The following is an 11,404-nucleotide window of genomic DNA, read 5'->3' as shown; positions in this document are numbered from 1 at the left end:
AGGTGAAGGAGAAGAGGTACATGATGTTCATTGACGTTCAAAGGGAGAAGATGGAGTTCGGCCGGGAGGAGTTGTTCTTGGAGAAGAACAAAGTGGAATTGGAGAGGCAAGAGAAGGTTGCCAAATGGGAGCTTGAGCAAACGGTGACAATGTGTGGTCTGGAGCTCGAGAAAGAGAGGTTGCGGCCTGCTAGAGAGACGGGGAAGTCGAGGATCATGTTGCAGGACATCAACCTCTTCGATGAGGAAGGGAGGTAGTGGTTTCTCCGCATGAAGAAGAGGATCAATGATTGCGAGGAGTGAAGTCATCGATTCATTCGTGTATCGCTTATCTATGTGTGAACTATTGAATTTTATTTTGGAATGTACCGAATTTATTCGGGCTACACTATCTTTGTGTCATTGAATGTATGATGATTTTGCGTTGTATGATCGTCGTGTATGGGTTTGCACGGATTTGGGTACTGATATTTGGGTGGTGTGGCTGTGGGGACGTCCAAATGGGAACCTGCCCGGCGCCGTCCGCGGGCGCATCCTTGGGCATATGGGAGTCACGTTAGCTACTTGCGCTTGTAGATGCTCTTAAAGGGGACACCTAGAACATATGTGTTAGTTGAATTCAAGTTTGAACTACTCCCTCCATTTCATAATGTAGTGTGTATAGATTTTTTTTTGAAAAGTCAATGCTCACAAATTTTGACTAAGTTTATAGGTAAAATGATTTCCATCTAAAATGCAAACATATATCATTAGATTCAGCATAACATGTAGTTTCATTTTTTTCAATATATTTGGTATTGTAGATATGAATAGTTTTCTCTATAAGTTTGGTCAAAAAACTTATAAATTTTTACTCTCAGAAAAATCTATATGCACTATATTATGGAATGGAAGGAGTATTTTATTGTAAAACTTAGATGGATTGTAATATTTAAATTAAAACTACTATCCCATTTGATAATTTCAATCATCATCGATTTGATATGTTGCAATTTTCAGCTCGTGGACTTAAAAAAATAGGCGAAAGTTTAAAGGACAGGTTGGCTCCATCATCAATGTCTATTCACGAATAAGGTGTCCATTTTGAGGGTCGGCCATGAAGATGCCCTTAGACTAGAGTTATGTAGCAGGGTACAGACAACACAGGGAAAGCGAGAGATAGGAATGTGAAAGGAACAATCAGGTGCAAGATAACAAGATAATGGTGCAACGGACTTGCAACCAACCATGCCAAAAGAACTGGCAGGTGATGGGGAACAAGTGGGAGAAAACGAGAGGGTGGCGCGTGAAGGTGCAGCAAGCAAAATGTTTGCCACTTGGACGGGCATCTTATTTACTAAGGAGGTGAAGAAGGAGAAGAGGTACAAGATGTTCATTGATGTGCAAAGGGAGAAGATGGAGTTCGACCGGGAGGAGTTGTTCTTGGAGAAGAACAAATCGGAATTGGAGAGGCAAGAGAAGGTTGCCAAATTGGAGCTTGAGCAAAAAGTGACATGTGTGGTCTTGATCTCGAGAAAGAGAGGTTGCGGCCTGCGAGAGAGACGGGGGAGTCGAGGATCATGTTGCAGGACATCAACCTCTTCGATGAGGAAGGGAGGTAGTGGTTTCTCCGCATGAAGAAGAGGATCAATGACTGCGAGGAGTGAAGTCATTGATTCATTCGTGTACCGCTTATCTATGTATGAACTATTGAATTTTATTTTGGTATGTACCGAATTTATTCGGGCTACAATATCTTAGTGTCATTGAATGTATGATGATTTTGCATTGTATGATCGTCTTGCATGGGTTTGCATGGATTTGGGTATTGATATTTGGGTAGTGTGGTTGTGGGGAGGTCCAAATGGGAACCTGCCCGGCGCCGTCCGCGGATCGTGTCCTTGGATGCTATTAAAGGGGACACCTAGAACATATGTGCTAGTTGAATTCAAGTTTGAACTACTCCCTCCATTTCATAATGTTGTGTATACATTTTTTTTAAAAGTCAACGCTCACAAACTTTGACTAAGTTTGTAGGTAAAAAGATTTTCATCTAAAATGCAAACATATATCATTAGATTCAGCATAACATGTAGTTTCATTTTTTTAATATATTTGGTATTGTAGATATGAATAGTTTTCTCTATAAACTTTGTCAAAAAACTTATAAATTTTGACTTTCAGAAAAATCTATATGCACTATATTATGGAACGGAGGGAGTATCTTATTTTAAAACTTAGATGGATCATAATATTTAAATTAGAACTACTATCCCATTTGAAAATTTCAATCATCATCGATTTGATATGTTGCAATTTTCAGCTTGAAGACTTCGAAAAAATAGGTGAAAGTTTAGAGGACAGGATGGCTCCATCATCAATGTCCGTCCACGAACAAGGTGTCCGTTTTGAGGGTCGGCCATGAAGATGCCCTTAGACTAGAGTTATGTAGCGGGTACAGACAACACACGGAAAGCGAGAGATAGGAATGTGTAAGGAACAATGAGGCTAGCTTAGCTAGGAGATGCAAGAGGAAGAAGGGGCCATGCGTGCATGGCCGTATGCGTATGGCATTTCTTCGCCGCTCGGGATGTGCCCAACCATCCATCAATCTTCAATCTTGGTGCTCCTACGTACGTACACATACGTGCTCGGGTGCATACATGCGCGGTGTCGCGGCGACAAGCGAGGCTCTTTTGTGCATGTGGAGTGTCTCTCGCTTTTGTGTACGCATGCATGAGCAGTGCCGCTTCTCGAGTGCCTGTGGTGTCTCCATCCACCTTTCTACGTGCACGTTCGATTCCATGCCTTTATACATACCTACATACATGTGGTACCCTACATGTGCTTGCTAATCATTTGGTGTGTCGAATGCATTGTTGGTTGCTCATCCAACTTAATTAGCCATGCATGCACGCATGTGTGTGAGAATAATCCTACCGGCACCAAGTAGGTGTCAAATTCAACACACACACACACGCACACACACACGCGCACGCACACACACACACAAGTGGCACAAGCGTGCGTGGCCTCTTGCAATGCACTCTGCCAGGTGATGAAGTTGGTGTTCCCTGCGGCCATGGACGCCACGGCCTCCTCACTTGCGAGTTCGCCGTAGATTTGGCACTCCGCTGGCCGGTGCTGCTCGAGGAGGGATAGGTTGCCCCGCTACTTCTCCTGCGCCTGTCGAAACACCGACCGGATCCGGCTGCTCCTCCCCATGGAGGCGATGAAGCACACCTGCACCTCTTCCATGGTCAAGTCGACATGGAACAACACGAGCAGGGCTGTCGATGTCGTGGGAGTAAGTCTGACAGTAAGAATAGGGGGTACGTAGAAGGACGCAAGGTCCTAGCTACGGTGAGGTTGTACACGCAAGTTTACGAGTTCAGGCCCCTCTCGGAGGAGATAACAGCCCTACGTCTCGGTGCCCGGAGGCTTGTCGACTGGATTATGCGTGGAGTTATAGGAGGTCCGAACCCTTGTGCCTGAGGAGCGGGTGGCTTATATAGAGTGCGCCAGGACCCTCGCAGCCCTCAGTTACACAGGGTTCAATGTGAGTTAAGACAGATGCGTTACTGGTAACGCCAGCTATTAATGATCTTCATGACTACAGAGTGAACGCCTGACTGTTGCCATCCTGACACTAGTAGAAAAAGGGCCTTATGTTCAACACTTTAGTACTGGTTTGTAATAGAACCGGCATTAATGTGACCATTAGTGCCGGTTCCAACGGCTAGGTGGGCGGCTCTCATTAGTACCGGTTCGTGGCGAACCTTTAGTACCGTTTCGTGCCACGAACCGGTACTAAAGAGGTGGTGGCAGGCTAGTGTCGGGCTATGGCCCCACCATGACCTATAGTACCGGTTCATGCCACGAATGAGTTAATGCATCATGTTGTTTTGTGGAAGTGCCAATCTGCTTGAGTTAGTGCACGCGTCAAATGGATCGGCCCAAATTGGATGCACTTGAGCGAAAGGTCACCTGTAATATACTACCAACCCCCCCTTTAGGAGTAGAGATGAGGCTCATCTCAAAAATAAATTAATGTATCAGATCATTAAAAAAATCTCTTTTGTTGGTAAGTAAAATTGGGAGGGATGTATTTAGCAAAAATGTAGTTGCATAATCAGAAAACCAAGATTTAACAACTGAAGTTCTAATAGCAGCTAGTTGTTCATGAGGAAAACTATTGTGATAGGGAGTAGATTACCGACTACATTTTCCATTGTAGATAAATGATCAGCTAGAGGATTGTCTTCCCCTTTCAATCAACAATAAGTAAATCAAACTTTTGCAACAGTAAAACCAACCTGAGATGTCTAGGTTAGCCCCCTTCTTGTTCATAAGATATTTAATAGCAGCATTATCGGTATAAACAGTGACTTTAGAATCAGCAATTTAAGACCTAAATTTATCAAAAGGGAAAATAACTGCCAGTAATTCTTTTCCTATGGTTGCATAGTTTCTATAAGCACCATCCAAGGTTTCACTAGCATAGTGAATAACATTGAGGTTCTTGTCTACTCTTTATCGTAATATAGCTCCTACTGCATAATGACTAGTAACACACATAATCTCGAAAAGGTAGTTTCCAATCAGGTGCATGAATTATAGGTGCAGTACAATGGTTTTTTTTATGTTTCAAAAACTTCTACACAATCATCATCAATTGAAAATGGCACATCTTTTTGCAATAAATTTGTAATAGGTGTGGATATCTTAGAGAAATTTAAAATAAATCTCGTATAAAATCCAGCATGAGTTAGGGAACTTCTTATATCTCTAGGATGTGGAAAATTTTCTATAGCTATTATCTTAGCTCTCTCAACATCTATACCTCTTTCAGAAATGTTATTTCCAAGAATAATTCGTTCGTTTATCAGGAAGTGACACTTTTCCCATTAAAGACTAGGTGTGTGTCTATGTATCGTTGTCAAGATTGTAAAAGCAATTATCAAAAGAAGTTTCATAGATAGAGAAAGCGTCCATGAAGACCTTAGCTATTTTTTCAGACAAGTCCAAGAATATAGAAGTCATACATCTTCGAAAAGTAGAATGTGCATTACATAGCCCAAAAGGCATACATCTATAGCATAGGTTTCAAAGGAGCAAGTAAAAGTTATTTTCTCTTGATTTTCATGAGAAACAACTATTTGACAAAAACTAGAATAATGATAACAAAAATATATATGTTTACACACCCTTTCCAACATTTGATCAATTAAAAAAAAGAAACGGATAATGGTCTTAAATTGTGTCCAGATATGCATTGTTTCGTAGATCATTTGGTTAGTCATGAATTCTTGTGTAGATAAATTGTGTCCAGATATATATTATTTTGTAGGATCAATTGTGTCCGGATATACATAGTTTTGTTGGATCAATTGTGTCTGGATACGCATTGTTTTGTAGGATTAGTTGTGTCCAGATATGCATGGTTTTGTATTGGCCGGATATGAATTGTTGACAATGTTTTACTTTGTAGCCGTGCGTGTAGTGTATTCTTGGAGTTGATAAGAAGAACTTCACGGTCATGCATTTTTTGTTAAAGTTGAATGGACAACCCAAGTGGAATCTATACATTGTTAAGACCGTCGCCCATGGCACCGAGGAAGAAATCGGTGATCCAACTAGCCAAATAGAAGAACCGTCCAAGAAGGTTAGGAGATGTTCCTGGGGAAAGAAGTGGGAGGAGAAGAGGGTGAAGTGAGAAGGGGCGGCGGCCAAGATGACGGAGAGATTTGAGGACATCATGTCAAATAAGGAGGATGCATACATCAAGCGCTCCAACGTCAAGGAGAAAAACAGGCGGAAAGGTTTAATACATTTTTGGCGGCGACCAACAGGAAGCTAATGCTCGAAAAGAGGAGGGCCATGCTCGAAGAGAGGAAGGTTGAGATCGCAGCTGCTTCGGAGGAGACGGGACAATGTTGACCTTGAAGATAGAGGATTTGAATGAAAACATAAGGATGATTGTGCAAGTGTACGTTTCAATATGTTGAAGCGGCACAAGGAAGAGCAGGAAACAATGGAGAAGACGAAAGAGGAGAGGGCAACGACGCAGTAGGAGGCGGCCGACAAGAAAGCGGCCGAGACGGCGGAGAAGTAGGCAGTGCGATGATGTCAGATTGAGTGTGGAAGCTCAGATTGCATGTTTGGCATGGATGGAAATGCAATCTTTTGTGATTGGACATGGAAAAACTATGCATACTTTCTTGTTTTGGTTGTGATCGGACGCCAGTCTGTTCCGTCGTGCGGTATGTGATCGGACGGATTTGAATTTTAAATAGTCCATACTGGCGGACATTTAAGGGATCACTACCAGAAACGCAATTTATGTGGGTCAGAAACTGACAGGAAAGTAAGAAAAACCGTCAGGAAGAGTATTCCATGTCGGCCAACCGACAGGAATGCCCGTCAGCCATAGCTTGACAGTGATAGGAGAAAATGCATGTCGGAAGGCCGACAGGAAACCTATTCATGTCGGGAGGCCGACAAGGAATGTAAATCCCTGTCGGGACAAAACCGTCAGGAAAATAGAATTGGGTGAACAAAAAAAATATAACTAATAGAAATACTTTTTGCATAATTGATCTATTTCACAACAAGTCAAAAACATACACAGCTTAATAGGTTACATTAATCACAGTTTTAATAAATCACATGTACTTTGTATTATACACTACCAGAAACGCGAATATTTCTGTCGGCCGTGTAAATTTCCTGTCGGGCCCGCAACTAGATCACAGGAAAAATATATTTCCCTGTGGGCTGAGGCCGATAGGAAAACAATTTAGCTTTTCGCGCCCAATTCTCTACCTAAATGGGCCTTCCCGCGCTAAGGAATTCAGCCACGCGCGCTCCGCCAATTTTCCTGTGAGTTATGGGCTCACAGGAATAGGCCCAGTACAAAAACGAAATAGGAAGGAAACCCTGGATCCCCAAATCAGAACCCTCATCTCCACTCCGCCGCCGCCGCACTCCAGCTACCACGCCGTCGACCCAACCCTCAACGCTGCCCCAGCAGCATCGGTCGCGGCCGTCGTCGTACCAGCTCGCCGCTCCACCTGCTCGCCTACTGTCCCTTCATCCTCAATGGTGGAGCGACCCACGCCGTGTCCTCGTCGGCGCCTGTGTGCGTCCGCCTCACAGCACGCTCGAGCGCCCCCTCCTTGAGTCGTCGCCACCTGGGAAAGCAGCGACGGTATTGCCTGCTTGTTTGCCCCTTCCTTCTCCTCTTTGCCTCCCTTACAGATCCAACACCTCCCCTCACAGATCTGCCTCACCAAGATGACGACGGCTGCCTCAAGTTGGGGGACACATCTAGTTGGTGATAGACCAGGGGAGACGTTGCTCCATGAACAGGGGAGTACAAACAGGAGCAGGTGGATAAACTCTCCACGAAGCTCACCAGAATAAAAATAGGTAATCCTTCTCCCCTGCCGTCTTGCATCTTTATTCTTGGTTCTTGCTTTTCTAGTTATGAAGTGCAATGCCATATACTACTATTTTAATGCTTGCATACAACTATAATTGCTGGGGTTTTTTGTGCCAAATGTTGACTTGTGTTATTCTTTACTTGTGTACATGAAAGCACACTGACCAGCTCATCTCCACTATGATGCAGGGAAAGAAACTGAATCTGGGGAAGACGTTGTTAATATCATCAGGTTGTTATGCTTAAGTACAGATACAGTTAGATGTGAAGCTCCAAAACAGGGTTTATAATCGCTCGGCCATTTCTGTTTCTTTATTAACTTATCATGATAAGACCATATACAGTTAGATATGAAGCTGCTTGTTTGTCGCCCTTTATGTTAATGTGATATTCAGCAGGGTAGCTCTTTAATTTATATTTTTCTTTCTCTTAGGCAGCAATGATGCTCCTTATATTGATGTGATATTCTACCATGTTTTATCCTATACATTACAATGCCATTCTGTATTTAGTATGCTCAGGATCATTTGATCTGTCTTGCACTTGTGTTTTCTTTGTTGGTTCAGTCTTAATGGTACTTATCCTTATAGTTCCTTGGGATTTTTGTCTATCATACCTTTTGACCTTTCATTATGTTAGTATTTTTGACTTATTCGGCAGTTACATTGCAAGTTCGAGGAATATCATTGGCACCGCAGAGAGGTTGCAAACAAGAAGGTGAGTTTATCACCAGGTGGCATTAAATTGTATCATTATTCTTCCAGATGAAGAGGTACCATTCCCTACTGTTACAAAATCAAATAATTTAGTGTTATGCCGATAAGCTTGGCAAAGTTGTGTGCTCATGTCATATCATCAATCTGTCCTCATTTGTTATGCATGTAATCTACTGATTGTAGTAGCCTTATGTAGAAAAATAGTTATTCTATTTGTGTTCTCCCATCGCAGAGCCATCTTGGGTGAAACCGCTATTACCAAATTTGAGGGACTGCAACCATTTATTGCTGCCTTAATTTGTTAAATTAGTTTGAAAACAACCATATGTTTCCATAAATTCTGAATTCTTTACTACACTAAGATTGAGCGGAATACATTGTGTGATTAGCATTTGTTCTGTTTTCCGTTGAAATACATGTAATATTACCACCTAAACTCTACTTATCTCTAATTTGATTATGTAATGAGCACTGTCTTTATACATATCTTCGCAGACAGAAAATAGCCTTTGCAAAGGACAAGAGGGCGACAACAAAATTAAGATTGCTTTCGTGTGTTTGTTGAGTTGGCCTTGAGCTGCTGGGTGAAGGTATGTTTTTTTTGCTTAATTGCCAAGTGCATGAATTGATCGCCGTGTGTTCTTTTAGTTTCGTGCTTGGAAATTAATCAATCGGTACAAGTTTCAAACCAACTGCTAAAAATATATTGTTTTAGTTGTATGTCAACCAGCCATCACACATTAAAGACGGTTATGATTTTGAGTACCCGTTTGAAAATTGATTTGTTTTGAGATGTTGGAATGGAAACAAGGAACACAACACTCAGAAAGTGGTCTGATGTTAAATTTAGTTGTCCATTGCCTCCGGCGAATGTCATCTCCCAGCTCGTGACCTTGCCCCTAGTATTTTTCTTACTATACTAAGCTACAAAAGCTATTTTGTTGATTTTTTGAACTCATGACAGTACTTCAAAGAGAAGTAATTATAATAAATTGTTCCTTCATGTTTTTTTTCCAGAAAGTAGCCTCCATGCTTCTTAAATCTGGGTACTGTTTTGTACAGAAGCTTTCATCTATAGAGAAGCACATCTGTTTCAGGTACATACTATTAAAACTTATGAGCAAGTTTGCTGCAATGATGTTCCACATATATGGTTCGCAGCTCTATCAATTAAATTTGGTGCCAACTTTTTGTACAATTCTGCGACTTATAGTTTCACCCAACTATTATGTGATGAATTTAGAGGGATGGAGGTAAGGTTTGGCCAAGTTAATTTGAGAAACTAAGATGCCGAATAGGTTCTTACTATATCACATATCAATGGTCCTACTTCTTGCAATCGTACTTTTTGCAATTGACATTTGACATAAAATGTACAACCTCAATGAGTCCTTTTTTAACAGATTGATGAGTCTATTTCGTGCAGGCTAATCTGAAAAAGAAGCCAATTCAAGCTGTAGTTGACTAACAAATGGGTCATGTTTTTCATATGTAGTTGACGAACTTATGTGTTATTAGATGTGCTCTTAATACTTCGTTGTATGCAAATTAGACGGATTGTGTTGGATGACCGGCTCCTGCGTTCGTTTTCACAGACTGCTCCCTCTGTTCGTGGACAAATACGGAGTCCAGTTTAGGTGTCGGTGTTGGAGATGCCCTAAGCATAAAGGATGGGTGAAATCATATGTGGTGTGAGCTAGTCTGGAATAGAGCAGCGGCCAAACAAAGTGTAGTGTCCTAGTCATAACCCGGTGCAGTGCGGTGCCGGGGGATTCTGGTCTGGTACTTCCGTCTTCTGGTGGAGAATATCTGTTGTTGCGTTTGAACCTGAACCTGTTGTTGTTTCTTGCTCCGTAGGCATCTCATCATTGAACTGGACTTCCTTTCTGGCTGATTGATTTGATATTTTGATTCGAAACAAATGTGCGGTTGTCATGCTATTTCCCGTGTCATGCTATTTCCAGCCTTGTGCCTAGCATCTGCTGCCCCTGGCATTTTGGTGGGGTAAAGTAGAGTAGTTATGTCCCGGCTGTGTTGACGTTCAGATTTTTCAGTCGCATGCATTTACGAACGGGCCGGTAAAACTGAGCTTGTAGTTGTTTCTTGCGTCATTGGGCTCGATCGTGTTCTAGCTAGAAGAAGAAAGAGAAGTTTCCACACACGCACACAGAGATTTGTTCGTGTCGCTTTAGATTTGCAGCAGTAATTCTTTCACACACACAGATTTTAATGTTTAATTTTTGTGCATGTTTTATTTTAAGCTTATTTTACAAAGTTCACACGGACAAATGTGTCGGTCACTGTTGGACACATTGGCTTGTTCAAACGGATAGATAGCGGACAAAATTCACGATTCGTTCACGCGTCGGAGTTGCTAAGTGCTGCATGAGTGCATGTGCTGTGCTGTGCTGGGGCGATCGAGCGTGGATGGTGCACGAGACGGGCACGAGACGATTCTGAGTTGCTGACAAGAGGAGAAGACAGAAGAGGGTCGCGCCTGCCGATCTCTTCCGTGCATGATTGAGGCACCGGCCCCACCCCCACGCACGGAACAGATCCTCGACCGAGCTCTCACGGACGGACGTCGTCGGAGAAACACACAGGCACTGCGATGGGGATATTTTTTGAGGAATACCTCCTGCCTCTGCATCGGTCGATGCATGTAACCATATTATTAAAAATCAAAACACAGTCTTAACATCTAAGTAAGCTCAAAATCCGAACAAAGAAGGAGAAAATAAGTATGTAAAGCGCCACATCTGGTAATAAAGCGCCACATCCGGCGATAAAGAACATGCTACGATGCCTACACACCTAGCCTATTATTAACTCGTCATCCAAATCGGCTGAAGATAGCCCGTGCTACTGTGTCCCAGCGGTTGCACCCAATAACCTTAGGCCCCATGTAGTTCGCATGAGTGAGTAACGACCACATACGCATCCAGGCTGTACCTCTATAGATAACCTGCAAAAAAAATTGGTGAATGATGTACCATTAAAAATCATATCATTTCTAGTGTTCCATATAGCCCGTAATAAAGCACACATCCATATCGAAATATGTTTAGCCATGTGTATGTCTACTCCATTAAGGCACGTCCCAAATAACGTGTTACGATGTGGATGGGATGCACGCATGCGTGGATGCATGGTATCTTCATTTTTCTTTTTGGGAGCCATCTCTATATTTTGATTGAGAAGTTACGCAACACACGTAGCAAAATAAAGATGCATTCTCCTGGCTGGCTAGTGGCTCGCCGGGTGTC

General features: G+C 42.4%; 1 long non-coding RNA gene across 3 annotated transcripts; it reads left to right on the top strand.

The window, feature by feature from the left end:
• Nucleotides 1–6,886: 6,886 nt before the first annotated feature.
• Nucleotides 6,887–10,061, top strand: LOC119347729. 3 transcript variants are annotated; one of them, XR_005168523.1, is made up of 6 exons: nt 6,887–7,188; nt 7,260–7,409; nt 7,612–8,194; nt 8,634–8,728; nt 9,156–9,235; nt 9,565–9,725. It is a non-coding gene; the product is annotated as an uncharacterized LOC119347729 (long non-coding RNA). The 3 variants fall into 3 exon arrangements; XR_005168522.1 differs by lacking the exon at nt 9,565–9,725 and adding an exon at nt 9,734–10,061 and having other exon boundaries at nt 6,891–7,188; nt 7,612–8,139; XR_005168521.1 differs by having other exon boundaries at nt 6,891–7,188; nt 7,612–8,139; nt 9,565–9,724.
• The last annotated feature ends 1,343 nt before the right edge of the window (nt 10,062–11,404 follow it).

Source organism: Triticum dicoccoides, unplaced genomic scaffold, assembly GCF_002162155.2.
Source record: "Triticum dicoccoides isolate Atlit2015 ecotype Zavitan unplaced genomic scaffold, WEW_v2.0 scaffold74611, whole genome shotgun sequence".
Taxonomy (NCBI): Eukaryota; Viridiplantae; Streptophyta; class Magnoliopsida; order Poales; family Poaceae; genus Triticum; species Triticum dicoccoides.
Note: the sequence above shows the minus strand (reverse complement) of the source record. Positions and strands in the feature narration are given on the sequence as shown.